The sequence below is a fragment of the Megalobrama amblycephala genome, linkage group LG2 (assembly GCF_018812025.1).
Source record: "Megalobrama amblycephala isolate DHTTF-2021 linkage group LG2, ASM1881202v1, whole genome shotgun sequence".
NCBI classification, from domain to species: Eukaryota; Metazoa; Chordata; class Actinopteri; order Cypriniformes; family Xenocyprididae; genus Megalobrama; species Megalobrama amblycephala.
The window spans coordinates 24,871,484-24,888,366 of NC_063045.1; the positions used below are offsets into that span (position 1 = coordinate 24,871,484).

Genomic DNA, 16,883 nt, shown 5'->3' on the forward strand with positions numbered 1-16,883 from the left:
AAAAATAAATTAAGGTTTTTGATGAAAACATTCCAGGATTAATCTCCTTATAGTGGACTTCAATAATTTCTTTTCGACTGAAGAGAGAAGGACATGGACATCTTGGATGACATGGGGGTGGGGTAAATTATCAGGAATTTTTTATTTGAAAGTGAACTAATCCTTTAAATGGTGTGCAGTATGTGGTGCAAACCATTGCCATAAAGACAAGAAACCTCTTGAGCAAAAGCTGCTATAATCGTAGTTTAACTCCCTGAAATCATGGAAGAAAAACTAGTGGAAGGAACTTCCTTAGGCAATTATCAAATTTACCTTAAAATATAGGTACTGATCCAATTTTACACTTTTCAGAGCACTTAGATGATGATGATACCTCACATATCCATCTGAGGGAAATTTGTTGTGTAACAAGCTGTGTAACAAGACAACAGATTAATAACACAATCACAGTCATCATGTCACAGTCAAATTTGTAGACAAAGGAACACAAGAGTACCTACAGCTGTTGTATCTAAACCTTGGGGATTTGAACAAGCCCCTAACCCTAATTTGTGCTTTTTAATTTTGTACTTGTTAAGAAGAACTATTATGTTTCTAATGTCAGGGTATCCGCGGGGCATTAAAAAGCATTAAAAGTCATTAAATGGATTTGGCAAAAATTAAGGCCTTAAATGGCATTAAAAAGCATTAAATTTTATTCCTACAGGCATTAATTTTTTTTAGATAGTTTGAAGAAAAATAATACTATCAGTTTATATTGAATATAGCCTTCATAATTAATAACTTTGATTTGCTGTCGTAAAATATGTACATTGATGTGATACACACAATCATTGGAACCAGTTTGGTAATTGCCTCTGGCCGGTGCAAAATTGTATATACCTCTAAAAAACATATTTTGCCAACTTAGCAACTTTTCAGACCCCTTTTGCGACTTTTTTTCCTAGAAAGCGCGTCGTGACGAATATACTTGTTAACCTGATCTAGCTTCCGAGACCCACCGGTACTGCCACATGAGCGCAATATTTTGCTTGCTTTCACCTCTCTCTGCGTCTGCTGTTCAGTGAGTGGCTGAGAGGAGCAGCGCATTCAGTTGAGGATGTGCGCTCTGTCAGAGAAGAAATAAAATAGATACTATTGCTTCTAACCTGACTGAGTGATCATTTTACATGTACATAAAACGTTAGCCAAAATCACAGCAACTGTCTTTATCTTATGTGTATTGTGATTTTGTCAGACAACGTCTTGATTATAAATCAGGATTTTAGTGCCGGTTTAACATGTCAGGGCTCAACACTAACGCTTTTCAATTAGTCCGGGATACGTGGATTTTTTGAAGGGGCAAGTGAAAGAGAATTTTACTTGCCCGGCCGGACAAGGACCTGCTTAAAACATCAATACTAAACATTTAGCGACATGTATATGGCATTAAAAAAAAAAAAAATGGCATTAAAAAGGCATTAAAAAGCATTAAATTAGATTTGATGAAACCTGCAGAAACCCTGAATGTGATCAAACATTTTTTGTCTGACAGATGAAAATTCACATAGGCTCATTTTGAAGGAGTCAACTATTGACCATAATATCATAAGAATCCACTAAGATGCTGCCTAAAGCCCCCTAGCAACCATTTAGCAATGCCCTATAACCCAGAAAACCCTAGCAATGTAGCTGAAGCTTCAGAGTAGAGAAGCACCACGTTTTCTTCGGAAAATGTAAAACCTAGTAAAGCTACAATCACACTCTTAGAAAAAAGATTGAATGAGGTTCTATACAGAACCACAGGGTTCTTGACTCAATTTTAAAGAACACTTTATGCCAAAAAGATTCTATATAAGAAGAAATGTCATAAATGATTATACTGTTAAGTTCACAAAGGGTTATTTCATTTTTTTCTCAGTTCTGTTTTAGTGCTTGTAATGCAATGTCTCTTAATTCGTCTATTTTTTTCTTTTTTTCAGGTTTCTTTTTTCCTTTCACATCTCTCTTTCGCTCTATGTCTTTCTTGACCTTGCGGAGCACCCATGATTGATGGGTTGGGGACAATGTTATAGCAGGTTCTGTACGTTCTAGATTAATGATGTTTGGCTCAGATTTACAGGTATTTGGCTGTAAAACTGCCTCTGTTGTATGGACATCATAGACAATTTTTAAAGTAAAAGCTGTCAAAAGGTTATTCAGGATGTAGGACATACTGAATCTGTTTCTTTTCAATACTGCTGAATTTGTGCGTGTGTGTGTGTGTGTTCATTCTGTCCTCTACTGGACAAGAGCAGTTATGACAGGTGCCCAACCACTCCCCAAAGGTCCAACCCTGTTAGTCAACATTCACAGACAACACATCTCAGACAGATATTGCTGATCTAGGATCAGGTTGGACCTGTCCGTTGTTACTTTACTTTAAAATGTAAACTGATCCAGAAACTGGAGTTGTAGTTTGACATTCACCAGGGGGCATGACATCAGACCTTATTTAGTATGTGCTTCAGACAGGGAGGTGTATGTTGTGACGGATGGTCTGGGCTTGGGCTTGGGCTGGGCTGGGGCAGGTGGAGGGATGTTTTTGACTACCGCCAGATGACACTTGTCCCTCACACAACTGACCTCTAAAGGCTTTAAGTAATTTTGGTATATTGCGGATTTAGTTAATATGCAGTGTACATATTATAATGTTATCATCATTATACTGAAACCATTTACAAACATTTTGTTTACTTATTTACCACATATTTATTCATACGATCAATATGCATTTGTGCTTTAATTACAAATGAAAAATTGATTGCAATTGACAACTTGTTTCTCATTAAAAACCTTTTGATCTAAAAATTACTTAACTGCTTAACATTAGTTTTGTCAAGAATGGAAAGGTGTAATCCAGACAAAGTGTGGCTACTTAAGGTAGGTTTGTGTGTGTGTGTGTGTGTGTATATATATATATATATATATATATATATATATTTAAGTATTTCACGTGCATATAATATACTAATATAATACTGCCAAAGTATGCATATAATCTTTCCTTAGGTGTGAAATTACTTACAGGAAATTACTACATTATTTGAGGTGAGTCTTCATTGGGAACGGTTTAAATTGTTCAATTAGTGTACAAACCTTATTGTGGTTGATTAGATCAAGATGTTGTAATGTATTATTTCTTCCACTAGATGGCGCTACGAAGAAGCATTTAATAAAGTGGAATAGAATGGGACAGCGCTTCTATTCATGTAACGCAGACCTGTGGTCATGGTTGCATGCCATGTGCAGTAACTCACTGCTGCTCTCAAACTGTAGCCATAATGTGCCATTATCTTCCACGCAAATTTGTATTTAATTTGTTTGAGACTGTTTGTTGTGATTACTTGAGTATATGAAGGCCAAGGATCTCGCTACACTACTGTGGGACGGGACGTAAATCCTTTTAAACACAGTAGGCATATCATTTGTATGTTACATGTTTCATAATTTCTACAAATATAAATGCAATTATTCTATAGAAATGTTTTATCAAGGGTGCAAATCAGAGTTATCCTTTCTAAAGAAAAAGTGTCAACCCAATTTCCACAGAGCGTGAACCACTGGCCATTGTGCTTGGTGTGTTTGTGCTGTGCTGTGTGTGTGTGTGTAAGGGAGGGAGTGTCTTAAAAAAAAAAACTCATTATATTTTATGATTTGCACAAGAAAAATGTCCAAGTTAATGATTTGAATGAATGACTTGAACGCTTGACATTATATATGTTTCCTGATGCATGTTTTGTCTGTTGCCACAGGGAAAGGACAGCAAAGGAGAAGAACAGAGGAAGGGAAGCGAAAAATAATAGGAGTGTGCTTCTTCTGCTGTTTAATCTCCAGACAGTCCCTAATTTCTCTAATTATCAAGCTGCTAAGCAAACAGAGGCAAGCAGGCAGGAATTGGCCGTCTCCTGCAGCTTACACTTCGGGGGGTCGTGTCTAATTTGAGGGAAGACCCGGTCCATCTCTTGCACGAACACATCTAGGGCTAACACACCCCTACCAGCACGGCCCCTCCCTTTCAACCCCTACCCACATGCACCAGCTTTATGGCAGATGGCGTAGTTCACCCTCCCTCTGAACCTCCATTCTACCCCCACCCTCCGCAGCTTTTGTGCCCCTGTGCGTGCGGTGCTTGGGGGCTGCGACAACAACAGCCCTCCCCACTGCTTCCTCCCGCCCTGTCCCCATTGTAAATCGGGTTCTGGCTTCATGCATGGCGCTGCAATCAGGTGCCCTAACAGGGTTGTCAGCACCCAAAAAATCATTTTAATCCCAGTGGTGGTGCGTCAGGGCCACTGGAGTTCGTAGTACTTTCTTGACGCACTTGACCGGGTTTGATCCCGAACCATTGGGAGAATCTCCAGAACATTCAAAAGGCCTGTTGCAGTACTATGTTTTCAATAACTTATTATTAACTTGTTTGCTTAAAGGTGCTCAAAAAAGTTTTTGACTGTACTAAAGCATAAAAAAAAAAAACATAATATGTTTGCAGATATTTATTAAACATGCTAAGTTCACATACTCATTTCTCTGAAAACCATTGCTACAGCCAGTTATTTTACTTTGAAATTTGCATTCTGTGTCAGAATTTCTGTTTTTGTTTTGGTCTGTGCAAGACCGCACATTGCCAATTTACCCAATAGTATTTTGCCACCCCGGGTTGCCAGTTGGCGGAAAACACGTGCAGCGAATTGCGGCCTGGAAGCCAGCGAACAAACTGGGTTAGAGATCGCAGATTCTACCCGACCTAAAAAGCCTCAGCATCCATCTATTTCTCTATGAAAGGGAGCATATTAAAACGCAATATCAAGTCATCATAAATCAATAAATCAACTAATTATCTTACAGTGTGTAAGTCTCCTAACCTTCCAATGTCAGTTGAGCTTGCTCCTGTTGCGTGTCTTCAAACTGGCAACCCGCGTGAGCATGGAGTCTGAGGGGGAGGGGGTGGGGCAAATAATATTTTGAATTTAGACTGCAGTACTCATTTCAACCACTAGCTGTCATTTTTACATAAAGCACCTTTAAAGGGTTAGTTCACCCAAAATTGAAATTTCTGTCATTAATTACTCACCCTCATGTTGTTCCAAACCCTCAAGACCTTCGTTCATCTTCGAAACACCATTTAAGATATTTTTATCGAAATTACCGCATTTAAGGTCCAAAGAAGTTGTAAAGACATTGTTAAAATAGTCACTGTGACTGCAGTGGTTCAATCTTAAAGGTGTACTTCATAAGATTTTCTGTCCGCTAGAGGTCGCTAGAAGCTTATTCAAAACAAAGGCGTAGCTTAATGACGCCAAGTTTGAGCGTGGAATCTTGGGACATGTGGTCTCCACCTCAACGGACGGTGCAAAAGAATTGGGATAGAACTCGGGAAGAAATTATGTTCATGGATGCGATTATTAACGTTACTGTAGTATGAAGCAGAGCAGGACCAAGTGTTGTGGGAGCTGAACGAGGCCGCTGGAGCGATTGCGCAACACGCCGCAAGCAGCGGAACTTTTTTTATGTCACAGTCGCTGGCGCAGCTTCCACTTTTCCGGTCATGAGTATGAGGTAACACAGCTTTGTTTATCATTTTAGATACATTTGAGTGTGTTGAATATGTTATAACGTTACTCTGTGCGTTCGCTTGGCGGCTGCTGTGAGACACTTGTTGCACACTGCAGTAAGATAGATCGATTTTAGAATATCATATTAAATGCTGGATGGCTTGTGTTGTTAAATGGCATGCAATTCATTTTAAAACGTATTGTATGATGGAGAAAATCTGTATTACTGTTACTAAAAATAAAGCTGCATCTGATTATGCTATGTTAGCTACTTCACAAAATAGTGTTTGCTCTGAGGCATGGTGAAGCATGGCACTCGCAAAAAATCAAGAAAATTAGATTTAATTAGATTTAGGGGGGGGGGGGGGGGGGTTTGGTTCCTTTGCCAGGGATCCTTCATAGCTCTTTGCTGCAACTAAATACCTAATCTAAATTAAAATTGTACTCTCTAGTGCTTTAGTTGAGGCTTTGTTCAGTGTCATTTCTTTGCCAGGGTTTGTTTCAACAAAGCTAAACACTTTATAAAAATGGCAAATACAAGCAAAATTCTGCTTGGTCATAGTGTTATGTAACTGCTAAGGGACTTCTTATTCCCTGAGGTTATCTCCATGACAACAGGGTTCAAGTCTCTTGAGGCCTTTGGCACACGCGACCCTTCTGCAGGGCAAGACCCCAGGGCCCTGGGGGTGGGGACATGTATGGGTTAAAGGTCACTGGACACCGTGGACACTGAAAGCGAATTGGGAAAGGGTTAAGGTGACACAGAGGCCGAGGTCGCCTCAGAAAATGCCTTGCATTTCCATAGCATTAGTTGTGGTCAAAGAAGTCCTTTCTGGCCGTCAAACCCATGATGACCCTTGGACCGGATGGCACACGCCACCAATTTAATCTGATAGACCGCTAACTCACAATCCTGTTTCACCCTCAGTTTGGCTACGTTCTTTCTTGAATAAATCTGTGATCTACATCTCGTGCCCAGTAGGTGAATCTTTGCTTAGGTTGCATTCTACTGCCCCTTTTTATTTTAGCAGAGATTTGAGATACTTCTGCCACTGGTTTTCGAACAGATACCCCTTTCCAGGGCTATAACCACCTTCAACATTGAGGAGGACACATATGCCTAAATATTAAGAAGAGTGGATGATTCTTGAACTTTTGGCTATTTTTTGGCTTTACAGTTGGTTACTTCCTTGCCCCCTTTTCCTTCAGTTTCAGGCTACTTTTCATGGTTTGGTCCTTATAGGCAACATAGCAAGGAGCCAAATAGAAGGTGGACTGGGAAAAAATCAATACTTTGCGTGTCCAGTGGTGTATACGGATAACAAATACAGCAACAGAAGATGCCAAGATCAGTTGGCCAATGTGGAGAGAGAGAGAAAGAAGAATAAATCAAGAAAAAAATACAGGGAATGAGTTGGGAAAAGAGTCAGGCCCCCACTCTCTCCTTCCTCTTCCCTTTGTTTTTCCCTTTTTCTTTTCTTGTGAGCTGTAACGTGTTCCTCAGTTCGCTTTGTTATTGCTTGACAACCTGCTGACACTCACCCACCAACTCCCTGAAATTCTTGTTGCCTCTCCCACAGTCGTTCTTTTTTGGTTTCTCATCCATATTTCTGTCTCACATCCATGCCATATCATATTGTATAGTTACTATTTATTACTTTCTCAACAAGTTAAAAGAGTCTGGGAAGGGAAAGAAGAGAGAAAAGAAGGGCGTCGGGATGAGATTTGTGGCTGTGGTCATTCCAGCAGCTCTTGTCCCACCTGCCATCCATCCATGATGGAGGGGGTGAAAGAAGAGTAGAGTGGGGAGCTGCATCTCTCTTTCCCTCGACTAACTCACCCTGACAGGCGGGAACGCAGACTGCAGAGAGGAGGAGGACGATGAGGAGGGGCATCAGCCCCCACCCTCCAATCAGATGCTCCCTTCGCTCTCAGCCAGTGGCAGCAGGGCAAAAACAGTAGCAGGGCTAAAGCTAGTGGTCCTCTCTTCTCCTCTCCTCTTTTGCCTTCTCTTTTCCTAACACTCTAGGCATGGAGTACTATTCCTCCATCTCCTGGGCGTCACGCCTCTCTCCTCCACCCTGGCTGACCACTGCAGTGCATCCACGAGGTACTCTCTCCCTCTCTTTCTGATTTTCTTTCTCTTCCCTTGGCTCTCTCTCACATACATTCTCTTTGGCTTGTTGCTACCGTAGATTGTTCAAAAGAACTTTTTGGTGAATCCGTTGCTGTCAGTAATCATACTCTGTTTGTCCTACTAACGAAGCAGCACCTGTAAATGTTGGAAATGACTAAATATTTAATTGCCAAAATTGCAAGATTTTCACTTCACTTTCAGTGTAACTAATTACCCTAAATTCATTATGTCGCTCTCATCGGTTAAGTTCTGCCTTGCATAATTTATGCACTGCATTGCTTTCTGGATTGAAAGTAGTAAACAACCATTTATGTTTTGACCCCACCATGAATAGCAGGTGCTCTGGTGCAAAATATTCCCTCTCATCACACTTGATCATAACATGGGATTCAATTGCACAACTTTTCTTTTTCAATGTTTTTAACATTTTTTACTATTCTGCCTGTTAATGCATAAAAAATAAATAAAAAGACCTTTTGATAGCTGTAGGAAAATGCATGAACTAAGCAGAAGAGCATTATGCAGATATTCCTTCCCAAATGCATTTTCTGCATTTATTTTTGAACAGAGCATAAACGGCTGTGCTTTTTATGTACTGTTTTTTTTACTACTTCTGCCAAACAAAGTTCTGTTTTTAATAGCCAGATATTTGTTATGATATCAGCATAATGTCACACTTATGTATGGCCTCTCAAATGGAGAACGCATTTCCAAGCTGCACATTTCTAAAACCAGTGTGTCCACCCCCTCTTCTGTCTCTTGTATTGATTGGTTAATGGCATTATTTGTGGAGTGTGCCTCTCTGGACGCAAGCCTTTTTTGGCCCCCTCGCTGTATTTGTGTGTGTGTTTGTATGTGTGTTTGGGCAATAGAAGGCCATTGAGGCCTGACCGATGGTCATCTTTCAGCGTTATTTGCTTTCACACCAAAGGTCAGGGAGGGTCATAAGAAGTCAGAGGGTAATAAGTTTAACCCTGATAGGGCCAAGGTCACTCATAGCGTGACTCCAACGACACCTAATCAATACGCCCCTCACACCATCCTCTTCCTCATATTCTGAGCAGGACTCTTTCCCTGTTTTCAAAAGGTGATAAACAAGCATCTCATACCACCATGTGCAGACCTAAAGGTGTTATAAATGTTCCAAGAAATACAGTGTAAATGTTTTTTGGTCTCATGCCATTTGTTTTGTCAAATGTTTTGTGAAAGCTTGTTACAATTTATTTATTTATTTTTAAAGCCATTCAAAGATGTTCGTGTCGTCTTAGGTGCAGCGAGCCAATTGTTGGAGGCAGCGCAGGGCAACACCCACCCAACAGATTTTGTGAACCTTCTGGAAATTATTCACTCTGCGCTTCTGCACCTGCACATCTCGTTCTTAACCCTCATTCTTAAACTGATAATACTTTGACAAAATCTAATATCACTGTTAAAACCATAAAATGGCACGGCCATAGAAAGTCTTTAGACAGTGTTGCACTGCAGTTCGATGTGGTTTTTGACTTTACATCACAAGTACTGAGAGAAAAACACCAGGTGGTTGTGCATCATACCTTGCGATAGAGACCAACTAATTGTTTAAACATGAACCAAGTATGAAAAACGGTAGTGTGGGAAGGCCACCGTCTGGGCCACTGCGTACGATAAGAGCCTCCATCTTCACTGAGTCAGCCATTTTACTACAGTACTAATCATCATGTGGTCACCCAGCCTACACATACTGACACCAATCCTGATATTTTAACTTTTTTGTTCAAAATGTACAAAGATTTTTACTCAATTTTGCGAAGTTTTTCTAAAGTTCTCAATCTAGTACACGCTTCGCTATGTATGAAAACTGAAAGGAATGATCATGAAGTACGGTCACAAATACAACTGTATCTCGTTTAAAATTAGATTTCGCGCAAAAAGAAAGTGTTAAAATAGTCAGCCATATTATAATGACAGCATTCTAAAGTAGTAAATGTACACAAACTTTTTTTTTTTTCAAAATTTTTTGTACTGTCGAAATTGTATGTATTGTCGTAAATATGGTCATACAGGTCAAATTTCGGTTTCAGACTGTTTCGGTTCCTTTATGGTTAGAAAGTTTTCCTAATTTGTTTATTTACATTCTGTTAAGCAAAGGCACAAGTATGCTTTGATCTTGTAGCATTGAAACCAGGTTGACAAAATTTACAACACCAGAGTCTTGAAAAAAAATTAAAAATCTAACCAAAACACAGACTATTAATTGACAAACTTTCGTACATAACTCATAGGCAAATGCACAAGGATCTTCTGATCATATTGTAGTGTTAAAAACAGGTTGATTAATTTACAGTCTACACAAAAAAATAATTAAAATGCAAACATTAAAAAAAATAGATCCAAGACGAAGAGATCTACTTTGTAAAATACTGATTTAAACGCACTGTATGTTTGCGTAAACCATGCTGTCAAAACATTCGTTATCTCATTAACCTGAACCTATATCTCAGCGAGGGAAACTTTAGAAGAGCAGTGTTATAATACAGGTTTTGTGGGATATATTTCTGTAAACATAGCCCTACTGAACAGTGTCACCCCTCCAACCAGGACACATACACTCAGTGCTCTTTAACACGCACATACTACATTCCTCCTGTCCCGCTGGACAGAACAAGGGGAAAGAGGGAAAAGGGAAGTGCCTTTTTCACATCTCTCTGTCTGTCTCTCTATCTAAAAAAATCCTTATGATTCCAGCTTAAGAAAACCAAGCAATGGTTAAACAGGAAGAAGTGACCTGCAGGGTGGAACGCCTATCAGGCAGACTGAAGATAGATCAATGAAGGGGGGCCATTGGAAGAAGGAGAGCCGTGTGCTGCTCTACAGTCAGAGAGATAGGGTGGGATTTCACAGGCTAGCAGCACATGCTCTCACCACGCTGAGAGCTGAAAGATGCATAGTACACGTGTGTGTATGTGTGCGTGTTTGCACTAGAAGGCCCTGGCGTCTTGGGACTGTTGCTTTTGAGGAAAAGGCAAGGTAAGACGTTTTTACGATAATATACCGATAATATCCTGCTGTTGCACATTTATCTTCGGACAGGGCTCGAATGATAGGTTTCGAAACCGAAAAGTGCTATGCAAAACGTGTTTAGTACCTTGGCTATGTTTTAAAAGCATGCTATATTCTTCAAACAACAGTATTTCAATGTAGATTGTACGTTTTGCAGATTTGATGTTGAGTTTTTTCGTAAAAATGTGCTTTGTCACCATGGGCCCCTGGCCCATATGGCACTGCCAGTAATTCAGTTGATTGCAGTAATGCATTCATTGATTGATTACTGAAGCCACTACTGTACAAGCACATCTGCTCACTTCATGACGAAATGACCTTAATAGTACTACTACTAACATTTTTTTTAAATGATTTTACTAAATATTATTTTTTAAATAGTAAAATAAATTCAAAATAATTATAGGAGTGTGATTAAATGAATGAATTAAAATACACATATTTTTGTAAATTCTGTTTTAGACTGCAATATGTTTTATTGCCAATTTGCCACACAGTGGCAACTTGTGGAAATTGTCGCAGGTACAGATTTTTTAAAAACATACATGAAACGGTGTGAATGCGTAAATGTGCAAGTTGTGTGTAATATACTGTATAAATTATGTAGTAAATGTTAGAACATTTGTTTGATTATAGTGTGGTTAAATTTAGGCAGGAGATCTATCACAAAAGCCTTCTTTTGTCTGCAAGTTATCACTAATTAAAGATGACTATTACTCTAATTATAAAAACGTCCAAGACGTCCAGGGTACCAGAGTAGCAAAACTTCAGAGAACACAATATAGCAGCCCTCATTAATGAGACAAGTGCAACACCATAGATCCTTCTGTCAAGGTCTGGTCATATTGTCTTTTTTTGTTTTCAATTTTCTACCAGACAATACGATGACAGAGGGGGGTCCCAGGCTACATCCACTGCCAAAGAAGCTGTTCCACTTTTTCAATTGTTTTTTTTCCTCTCGCCCTCTGCCCCTGGTGGGAAAGTATTTAGGACTTTAGGTCTGTGACAAATAAAAATGTCATCCCTGCTCAAGTCTGCCGTGATTGTTTGTGGGCAAACTGGTACTCGGAGGTCTTGAGATGTTGCCTTACAGTGAGAGGAGATGCTGGGAATGGCTCCGTCCCCTTCACACGCCACCTTTGGTCAAGCCCAAGTTCTGGAACACCGCTGGCCTTTCCCTAACAATACCACTTTCGGCACAGGGGGTCCTCTCAAACCCAGAGCTCAAACAAATTCACATAGAAAAACCATTGTACAGTAAAAGCCTTTTGAATATGACCACCAACTGACACATCTCATCTCAGTTTAAGGGAGGAAGAAAGTGGATGGAGAAAAGTTACTCAAAAACAAGAAAGGGGCCGTTCACACAGAACGTGCTTTTCCATTGTTTTTCAATATAAACACGCTCACGTCTTTTGCAGTGCCTCACTCATGAAACGAAATTCTGTTCTCAAGTTAGAATAAGTAAAATTTAGATCCAGATCTTGCGCCTTTTTTCTGTACTACCGAACTGCATCTTGTGTTTTTCACAACAGCGGTGTGAACCAGCCCTAACAATAGAAAAAGAGAGTATAGGAGGTGGGAATCAGAAAATTTGGCATGGTGGAAAAAAAAACAAAACAAGAACAACAGAACAAAACCAAATTAATTTTTTTTTATTATCAAAACAACTGTGCTTTTAGAAAATATCGATATTCATAAAACATGCGCCACTAGAGATTTAATGGGAGGGGCACATTTTTGTTTTGAAAGAACCAATTCTGAGATATGACATATACAGGCAAACATTAAATGGTATATTTATACTGTAATATGTTTTCTTTTATGCTTTTAATATGTTAAAAAAGAGCCACATTCACACCCATGTGAAATCTGTTTGTCTGGAAACATTCACTGAGCACTAACCAGAGACAAAAAAAAAAAAAAAAAAACATTAGACGACTCAGCATGGGACATTCAGCTTATCGCTTCAATATAAAAATTGCAAAAATCATTTCACTTCTTGCAGACATATTTATAGAGCCAAGGACACATGTTGTTCTGCCCTTTAACACCTTTATTTCCAGTTCAAGCTGTTGTTGGCAGCACAGTCAATTAAGAAAATATCTTAATTGACTGAACTTTGCAATTACAACACACTTGCCATGTCCGATGTATTTGTTTGAATTTTTAGTTAATGTGTAATATTTATTAAATGTGTATCTTGTTACATTATTTGAAAATAAGAATATGACACTTTTGATGCTGAACCTTAAATTAGCGAACAGAGCATTTTATATTTCTATCAAAGTTCCCGAACAGACAGACGGACGGACAGATTTGAAATTGTTTTATTTAAAAAACGTTGAACATTATTCTGCAACCACAATTAGTTTTCAGTTTAGGGTGCATTCAAATAAATAACAAAACGATAACCTACAACATACTGAAGTGCTCATGTTTGCCTTTACATTCTTCGGTGGGTATCAGGTGTTCAGTAGTAAATCACTTTTTCAGCAATAGCTGAAACGGTCATTATACAACTCCTACAAAAGCTAAGCCCCTCATGCTTTGTAAAAGGTCTACTAGTTTTGGAAGAACTGGCCTTTGATCTGGCCTACACGACTTAGTCCAGCAAACACACAACGGCTACTCTCTCCCTCCCTCCCTCTTTCCCTCTCCCTCACTCCTTTCTTCCGTCTTTCTCAATTTGTTGCAGTGTTCAGAGGTGTCAAAGGACCCGAGCTGTGACTCTAAAGAAGAGACGGCGAGTGGGACATACACATCGGATTCTCTGACAATACAGGCTCAGGTTCCTGTGAGTTTGCCATGGCGACCAGAGGGCCCTGACAGCAGCGGGGATCACAGTTTTGCTGAGGAAGGGTGTGTTTGTGTGTGTGTGTGTGTGTGTAGTTGAGGGGGTGTGGGGGTTATTGGGGGACACACGCCAGATGCCTTGGGGAGACGCCCTTCAGCTCACCAGCTGGGAGAGGCTAAACTGCCCCTCACGCGTCGGTTCTCGGCCTTAACGGATTAGAGTGTTTGTTTACGGCACACTTCGGCTATCATGCGCTCACAAACACAAAAACAACAATAATATAAAACGATACTTCTCAATTGGATTCAGGACCTAATACTGTAGCAAAATTGTTTATCGTACAAAATTAAACAAAAAATGTTCTTAAAGTCACCATCTCTGGCCGTTTGTATTTATGGAATATTGTGGTGTTTATTATAAATTATTTATCTGTTTTGTTCACAACACTGTGTCCTAGTAATCTTTAATCAAAGACTATATCTCGATATCTCTTCTCTGATGACGTGTTCCTGGCCTCCAGCAACTAGTAAGTCAGATGAGATCGAATCAATAGCAAACAACAATCTAATGAAATCCTGATGGAAAAAATCAAGTCATTTTTTTCACGTTCGAGAAGCCATTTCATTTCAATATACGACACAATAGGGAAGAAAAGACGATTGAACTTCTGTTTCATGCTGACTTTAAAATCAAACATTAACATTTATTAATATTAGCCAACTGTCCAGAAATATGCTAAAAGATTAAAATGACAGAGGCTGAATAAGAAAATAGTTAATTAAATATGGTTGATAAATTTGATAGTTTCACACTCAATCCACCTCTAACAAAACGCATGGCTATAGCGCAAACTATATTTAATGTAGTCTGCGAAGTACTTTATTTACCTTGCAAAATTTCTTTCCTGCTTTTTGAAGATAAAACTGTCCAAGCATCTCTACCAAGTGAAATTTGCACCAATTTACTCATTTTACAATCAAGTTTGACTGAATGCTCAGATTTTAAAATTGTCATGAAATAAAACTTCACCGTGTCTGCATGACTTGCTATGAACAATTTACCAGTGCATAAGTTTTATGGTGACGTATCCAATCATTTAGTCCGCTTAAACTCCGCCCCTTTCTTACAATTGACTGCGAGCTTGCATTTAGATCTGCCTCCATCCAATCAGCAACCAATGGATACACTGTAAAAAAAAATCCAAGTAAAATTTACGGTAAAAAAACGGCAGCTGTGGTTGCCAGAACTTTACCGTAATAAATACAGTAGCAACGTAAAAAAAAATCTGTTACATTTACGGTAACATAACGTATTTCATTAACTGATATAATGTTAATTTACCAACCTAATGAAGTAATAATATCTGTTTTGTACCTTTATAATACACTGACAGTCACCAAACACAGTGGTGATGAAAGTCACATGATGAATCAAAGTTCACCACAAGCTGAGGATATATAGAAGGTGCACACAGTGTCATTCACACACACACTAAACACCATCATGGTAACATGCATGGAATTTTAAAAATGCATTAAACATTAATTTAACAACATTAGATGTAACATAAAACCCTAATGTACATAACTGATTAGAAAAAAATGAGAAAAACTAAGAAGAAACAGAGTTATTTCAATGAAAATATATCAAATGTGAAGTGTCAAGCAGGGAATTGTGGGAATGTCAATTTACGGTTTTTCACTGTAAATTTTACAATGAATTGTTATTTCTCACTTCCAAAACCTGTGAATTTAACGGTATTTTACCGTAAAATTACATTAAATGTACCGTTAGATCTATTACAGTTATTCACCGTATATAGTACGGAAACTTTCTGTAAACCAATTGACAGTTTTTCACTGCAGCATTTTTACAGTCTTTTACTGTTAAAATCACAGTCATTTTTGAACCAAGTCTCCGCCCTATTTTTTTATTTTTTTGATAATGCGCTTCACTCGGATGTACCTCACGAAAAGAAAAGATCTGTTCCTATTTCTGTTTCATTGTGACTTTGACATAAAAAGTTGATAAATTTAATTTGCATTTAACATTGTTTTTCTCCACTACACATGATCAGAACAGACCTGCGACCTATTTTTAGATCGCAACCTACCAGTTGAGAACCACTGATAACTCTCAGTTAAAACCCAATCTCTTTGTTACTGACTAGCATCACAACAAACAGCTAAAGATGCCATGAGCTGACTGGGTAATCTCTGCAGGCAACTGTGATGTGATTACAGTCTCACATTGACCTGTAGAGGTTGAGTAGTCTGTTTACACCCAAAACCTCAGAGAAAACAACCTCAACTGTACCTGAATCTGACTTTTACTACAAGACTACATCTGTGCTAATCTTGATGCTAAGATGCTCTGTTATTTTACAATAGCTGCTTCACTTGTACACCAAGTTGAGCAAACATGGGCTTATATTGTACCTAGTAGCTAAAGTAGCTTGAATGTGTTACCATTTCTGGGACACGAACATCTGTGCGCCCCCTGCTGGAGGACTCCAGTATCACGCAGCTGAGTTTTGGCATAATCTCAGCTGGCAACTGTGAGTATGTGTCACCCCTCTCACAGGCGCTGCTGGGGTTCTGTCACACACAGCACCCGGACACCATGACGAAATATCAGCGGTCTTCATCGGATAGAATAGAGAAACCTGTGGAAGAGAAGTCTGAAACCTGTCTGAGAAGAAACCTGTGGCAAGGCTGAAATTTTCAAAGTGTGTATCATTCATTCTGTTATTAATTCGGACTTCATTCATCGCTAAATTTACACACTGGTAATTATGGGTAGTTCAGTATATCTGATGTGGTGGTAGGCCTACTGGAGGATGTTAAGTGGTCCTGATCTGTGAGAACTTTCTGATGTTGGTGATACTGCATCAGGAACTGATTGGATGATATTTAGGAGCCATCAGTTCTTGATGCACTCCCTTCAGCATCGAAAGAGACACCCGTCTTTTCACTAAAAGTCTTTTCATTTTTACAATTCAGTAGGCTACATGGATGTCAGTGAACAGTACTAAACTATAAGATAAACAATAATGTAATTGTTTTGAGAAGTTTGTAAAGTTATTAAAGCTGCAGTAGTCTATATTACTTCTCTGCTATAGCTGCACCAAACATTGTTTGTTTGAGCGGTAATATATAGACCTATTGCTGTATTATAGCTGTTGTTATTTTTTCTAATATCTGTACAATATTGTACATTGTTTTTTAATAACAAGTTGTTCCACTGTCTTCAATAAACTATGCTTTACATTTAATTATTTCTGAATAGAAATGATCTGCTCTTCATATGACACCAAATCTTTCACTTATACTATAGC

The 16,883-nt window shown here is 38.9% G+C and overlaps 2 long non-coding RNA genes across 2 annotated transcripts; both read left to right on the plus strand.

Annotated features, from left to right (window-relative positions):
* The first annotated feature begins 692 nt into the window (after positions 1-692).
* On the plus strand, positions 693-4,504 carry LOC125253712. Its single transcript, XR_007181528.1, has 3 exons — positions 693-3,069; positions 3,171-3,433; positions 3,774-4,504. It is a non-coding gene; the product is annotated as an uncharacterized LOC125253712 (long non-coding RNA).
* Positions 4,505-6,108: 1,604 nt separating this feature from the next.
* Positions 6,109-13,918, plus strand: LOC125262854. Its single transcript, XR_007183640.1, has 2 exons — positions 6,109-7,683; positions 13,448-13,918. It is a non-coding gene; the product is annotated as an uncharacterized LOC125262854 (long non-coding RNA).
* Positions 13,919-16,883: the final 2,965 nt, after the last annotated feature.